Consider the following 6621-nt stretch of genomic DNA (forward strand, 5'->3'; position numbering starts at 1 on the left):
TTCTATCAAAAAAAAATACTGGAATCCGGATCACCTCCCTATGGGGAAGCAGGCACTTCTTTCACCACAAATTTGGGTAATACCTGTGTGAGACTCAACGTTAGTTATTTTAAAATTTATTTATTTATTATTATTATTCATGTGTAGGCGGTACGGCACCTAAATTTGTGTGAAGAAACATCGAGGGAGAACATACTGCTCCTTCAATGAGGAGGTGATCTAGATTCATAATAGTAATGCCGCATTTCTATGAATATTGATATAATAAATTAAGGTGGAAAATGATTTCACAACTATTGTATGGGGAAGAAGCATAAGTAAAACTCATTATTCTCCCTTGACTAAAACTCGTGCACACCTAGCACACCGCAAGAGTTTGCACTCTTTCCTTTTATCTTCTAGTTCTTTTTGGGTAAAATACTATGTTGAAGATTTGTATCTTATTATTTTTTGTCAAGTGGAAGCGTATCTATATTTAACTGCAAAAAAATTTCTCCATCAAGTAAAGTTTAAAATATCAGTATCAAATATCGTATTAGTCAGATGATTTTAAAAACGAATACCATTCTATATCGAGTATTGTATTATTCTGAGTAATATCAATGCAATCTAATATGTGCCTTTAAGAGATGATAATTTTGTTTGACCATGAAATCACAAGTCATGATCAACCATGGCATTCTTTTTCCCCTTCTTTTTAATAATAATACATGTTACTCATTCTTTTTAGGCACTTAAAGGTGATTGCAAAGGGTAATGTGATGCTAACGTGTATTTGCACTAACTGTTTTTTAAATGTGAACCCTATAAGTGTCTTCTCCTTTGAGAGTTCTCATGTGGGCCGAACTCTTTTGATGTGTTACCTTCTCTTAGGTTCAACCTACCAATGCTAACAACCTTTATTCCTCACAAAAATATATTATTTAGTTTGGATCTAATGCGTATAATTAAGGCCATTGACCTTGTGGAGATTTCTTATTTTATACTAATGAACATTCATTGGTTACCAAGAAAAGGGAGAAAATAATAATAAATATTCATTTATTACCCAAAACATAAAAATAATGAACATTTATGGAATACATCTTAGAATTTGGTATGAGTATTCGTATAGGTATTGGCAATTATATATCGATTTCAGACTATGATAAAATTTTAGACAAAAAAGGCACGGGACAAAATGGGTCCATCCCTTAGAGAATGGGTCCATCCCTTAGAATCTTGTTACTGGAAGTATCATTCTGTATTCAACAGGTGTATTTCATTCCATCCCTGTAATTGATTGTATTTACCACTAACTACTTCGCTCTAGGCTTCAACGAGGTCAGGATTCAAGATTCTGGCCCCAAAGATAGACAAAATGAATGTTTATACCATGATTTTGTTAATATGAGATATTTTTTTAATTTTTTATATCAAATTTAAGTTTTCTATTGAAGTGTTTTTTTTGGGTTGCCAATCCCGGTTTCTAAGGCTTTACCCTGACTAATCCGATGTTCAACCCGGGTCGTATACCTGGCTATGGTGGGTTAGTCTCCCAGCAGGAATTTTTTGCATCCACAAGGTTTTGATACCAGAACCTTGCTTAAGCGGACCAAGCTGCTTACCACTTTGATCAACTCCCGTTGTTTTTTCCATTGAAGTTTTATTACTCCTTTGTTATTGTTATTATCACCAATTTCAAATCAATCTCTGCTTTGATTTCAAAGTATTATCTCCATGATTCCCTATGTCATGAATGAGAGTAGCAGGGCACTATCTTTCCATGAAGGCTTCATTGTTTTAGTGGATAAACAAATGGTATGGTAGGGTTTGCAAATTAGAATAAAAAACGTTTCTTAAAATATCTAATCAATATTTTTTTTTTGATAAAAAAATAAATCTAATCATTATCAAGGACATGATGAGAACAACTTCATATATTGTTAATCATACTAGTCTCCTGTGAAATCTGAATTGTAAAGAAGTAATAACTCCTCTAATGGTGGATTCTTGGATTCTTGACACAATGATTGGAGAATCAAAGCTGTAGTTTGATATATCAAAATAATTTTTTAACATGAAGTAAGAGTAGATAAAAAATTACTTTCTAAACTCTGTTGGTGTGTAAATTCTCAGCATCAAATCTTCCATTTTTGAGAAACTTCTTGAACCCTAATACCACATTTTCTAAATCATACAATTATAAAATATCACAACCTAGCAATCAAAACTGTACCTTGTGTTTATTAAATGGACCCAAACTACAAAGGCCTTTCAAATATAGTAATTTTATAAACTTTATGCCATATTTTTCCCTCTTTAAAACCACGAAATTTGATAAATTTTAATAGTAGTTGGTTGGGCCATAATCTTTCAATCAATCAACTTCTTTCTAATCAAATGAAATAATATTTGGTGGTTACAATAAAAAATGGTTAGATCTTTGATAAGGCCTGCTTACTAGCCTTTCACCAAATTCTCATGCATTTTACAATTGATTTTGTTAATTATTGTTCTCTATTTAGTATATAAATTTGAAACACCTAATGATAAGGACCCTTAAATACTTCCTTTGTTTTCTATTTAATGTCAAGAGCCAAGTGAAAGGGGTGGTAGTGCTTGTGGTATTTTGATTGCTCATTAATATCTTCTAGATAAATTGATCTTCTAAAGTGTTTCAATAATCTATTCTTCTTCTTTTTCGGGTACTTGTGAAATTTAAAAAAAGTGTATAAGTTTTCATAAAAATTAAGAATTCATTTGATAATCATCAAGTGTTTCTCTTTGAAAAACATTAGAGAAATTTTTTGTTTTTTCCATAGACAAAAGGACTTTTATAGACACATTTGAGGTATCAACAAGAATTTGAGAGGGGGGGGAAATCATTTATTGTACACAGCAGTGCACATATATGCCAAATAACTGGCTGATAAAGTAAAGAAACTATAAGGTTATTTTGAACTTTTCAAATTTGAAATTAAACTTTAAATCTCACCCAATTATTTGGCATAAAAAGTGCACTGCTGTGCACAGAAGATGATTTATTTTGGCATTTGAGAGCATTCTAGCAAAATTCATATTTTAAGGTGTCAAATTCCATAAATAGCTCCCCTTCTCTAAAACTGTTTCACTTAAACTTATTCGGCGTTCAACTATATTCTCAAAAAACAATCTCATCAGCAAAGTCAAAAGTTTTTTTTATTTTTTTTTTCTCTATTTTTTTTTTTTTTTGTTTTTCCCTTTCCCCCCCCCTGGACAGCACTTCATTTATATAACTAAACAAAGTACAAACACACATGCATGAGAATCACAAGTTCAAAACAACCAATGAGCGCAAAAGACCAAACTGTCGTACATGCAAGAGACAGGGTCAGCCAGGGTAAGGGTTGGGTCAAGCCCAAAGTGGATCACAGCCACAAAACCCTTAGAACAAGAACACCAAAACAACATTACACGCCGCAAGGGCGGAGTCAAAACTCCTACAATTACAGCGATGGTAGCAGCGAAAGTGTGGAGAAGGTTCAAAACCTCCCATCCATCGATGCCGTAAAGGCGTACCGGTCAAGCTCGACGCAGAAGAACTTGGACCCAGACTTGGAGTTGTTCTGCGGTGTGCACCAGGAAAAGCTGTAACCAAAGGAGCTGTTATGAAAAAAAGAAAAATAAAATAAAACAAAAAACAAAAACAAAGCACTGCAACCACAGATCTAAGGGGAAACCCTAGATCTGGTTATTAATGGAGAAAGCACAACGGAGGCGGGAAATAGGGAGGCGGAGACGGGAAAGAGGACGGAAAAGAGAACAGATGAAAACAGAGAAAAACGGGAGAGGGAAACGGGAGAGAGAAATGGGAGAGAGAAACGGGAGACAGAAAACGGGAGAGAGACACAGAGAGGGTGGGAGAGAGAACAGAGACACCGGGAGAGAGAAAAACGAGAGAGAGAAACAGAGGGGCGAGGGAGCAGAAACAGAGGGCGGGGAGCGATGGGAAACGGGGGTGGGAGAGAGACAGAGACGCCGGGAGAGAGAACGGGAGAGAAACGAGAGGGCGGGAAGCAAAGATGAGAGGAGGTGGGGGAGCGGAAGCAGAGATCGTCGTGGGTTGGAGGGAAGAGATGGGAGGGGGAGCGGGGGAGGGAGAAGCGGGAGTGGGACGGAGAGAAGCGGGAGGGAGAAGATCGGAGAGGGAGCGGGGGCGGGGCCGCGCGGTGGCTCTCCGCCTCATGGGGAGCCGGATTTTGGGGGGGGGGGGGGTGGGGGGGGGGGGGGGGGGGGGGGGGGGGGGGGGGGGGGCACGACCCCCCCCCCCCACCCCCTAGGCCCCAACCCCAAAGGCCATGGTATTGCATTAAAAGATAATTTTTTGAACACAATTTGAAGAAGAAAGTAGAAAGAAGACAATAAATGTAGGACCAAATGACACCAAATCAAAATTGACAACACAACTCAAGGAAATGAAGTATCACTGTCATTGTCTCCTGGTGAGCATTTAAGCCCACCAAAAATAAAATAAGATTATTTACCCAAAATAAAATAAAATAAGATTGGAGCAGCCTCTAGATATTATGTAGTAGATGTAGTTTGACCACATTATTTTGTTCGATTATGTCTATTAATAATATTAATAGATCATTCCCACAATAATTTGTTTTTAGTAATCTATGCAAAATCATGCAATAAAACTCATATAATAGCTTAACTAATACATATGTAATATAAATGCTTTGTATTTTCCTTATTTTGGATAGTGACATTTATCTCCTGTCTTAGTTGATCGAATGACATAATTATTTAAATACGATTATATATCTCGTAGGGCTAAGCAATTCTCTTTAAATAGGTCTTGGTGGCGGCTAAGATTTGAATGTTGCACATTAAATGGGCAGCACTGTGTTGCGCATTTAATACGCAACATTGAAGTTGAACCACTTGGTGGCATGTATCACCTCTGTTCGTTGTAAATAGTTTTCTTGCCTCTAGAAGAGTCACTATGTGGAGCTCAATTTAATTCTCGGTTAGAAAAAAAAAATTCTCATCTTATCTTTGCTTGATCAAGAGCTTAGAACCATGGAACCGTGTGGCGATATTTCGACGTATCACTGGGGGGGGGAACAAAACCCCCCAACGATATGACTTTATCATTAAGTCGGTGATATATCGTCGATATATAGCCGACCGTTGAAAAGTCGACAGTTTGCAGAGAGAGAGAGAGAGAGAGAGAGAGAGAGAGAGAGAGAGACATCAGAGGAAACAACCTGCAATTGCTTCTCCAATGAAGACGACGATGACTTCGAACAAGTCTTAGGTTAGAGAGAAAAAGGAGAATGGAGAAGAAGAGAATAATAGTCTCTGTGTCATCGTCTCGTTATTTTTTTGTGTAGTTCGTAATTGCAAACAGTGATGAAGACAAAGATGAAGATCGAGAAGAAGAAGAAGAAGTATTTCTCCATGAAATTTCAAAAATGGAAAAAACGGAAGAAAGTTTTCTGTAACCCTTGGCTGAATGGAAAGAGAGAGAGATCAGAGAGAATGCACATATCTCACGAATCTCTCTTCTTCATTAGGAACTCAATTGGGTCATACTGCGTTCTCAACCTTTTGAGAGAGAGAGAGACTGAGAGAAATCAAAGAGAATGGAAAGAGAGACATCAACAGCTTCAGAGCTAGAGCTTCCATGGAAGCCAAAGCTCGTGCTTACTATCCTTGTTGCCATAACGGAAGCTTTGCAGCGCCCCAACGGCACAATCGAGCTTGACTTGAAAGCCAAAGCTAGAGATAAACCCGTCGGAGGTGTTAAAGCTTCCGACGTCTCCATCTACTGATCGATGCCACCCAAAACCTCTGGTAATCTGGTTTCACCTCTACACACCTACTGAAACCGCCGTTGTTCCTGTCGTAACCCTCCCCGTCATCGTCTACTTCCACAGCAGAGGTTTCTCCTTCTTCTCTGCAGGTTCCCTTTATTACCACGATCTCTGGCGACTCGCCTCAGATTGGCCGGTCGAAAAGTAGACCGAAATGTCGGCTGAGTCGCTTGGTGTCGCTAACTGTATCGCCTATGTCATTAGGCATCGACACAGCGACACCAGGCAACATTTCGGTCCATGCTTAGAACTCAAGGATATAGAGTCATGAGCCTATAGAACAGATCTTGTTCAAGCAAGGGTCATTGCTCGATCAAAAGCTATTTAGAGAGATTTTGTTGGGCAAGTGCATTTGACGTGGTGGTGCCTGTGTGAACCTTAATGTGAATCTTGAGCCATCCAAACCTTTCTAACTCAAGTTGGCCCAATCCTAGCTTTGCCCTTGTACGTATGAGTTCCCATTGAAAATTTATCAAGTCCACCATCTGTTTCTTTGTAGATGTATTATATATGACATATGTCCCAACATCACATCAAATAGTTGAAATTCATTTATAAATCACATCAAAGAGTTGTGACTAAATTTTAAAAAAAAAAAAAAACTGGACCTCAACCTTTTGACATGATGTTGGGACACATGTCACACATTTATAAGAAAATGGACAATCCATTTCTGACTCCAATTGCCATCTATTTTAAATATAAACCCATTGAACAATCTTATAAGCTCCGGGGAGGTGAAGAAGAAGAAAAAAAAAAAAAAAAAAAAAAAAAA

This window comes from Hakea prostrata, chromosome 9, assembly GCF_041222555.1.
Source record: "Hakea prostrata isolate BN-2017 chromosome 9, UWA_Hpros_2, whole genome shotgun sequence".
Lineage (NCBI taxonomy): Eukaryota > Viridiplantae > Streptophyta > Magnoliopsida > Proteales > Proteaceae > Hakea > Hakea prostrata.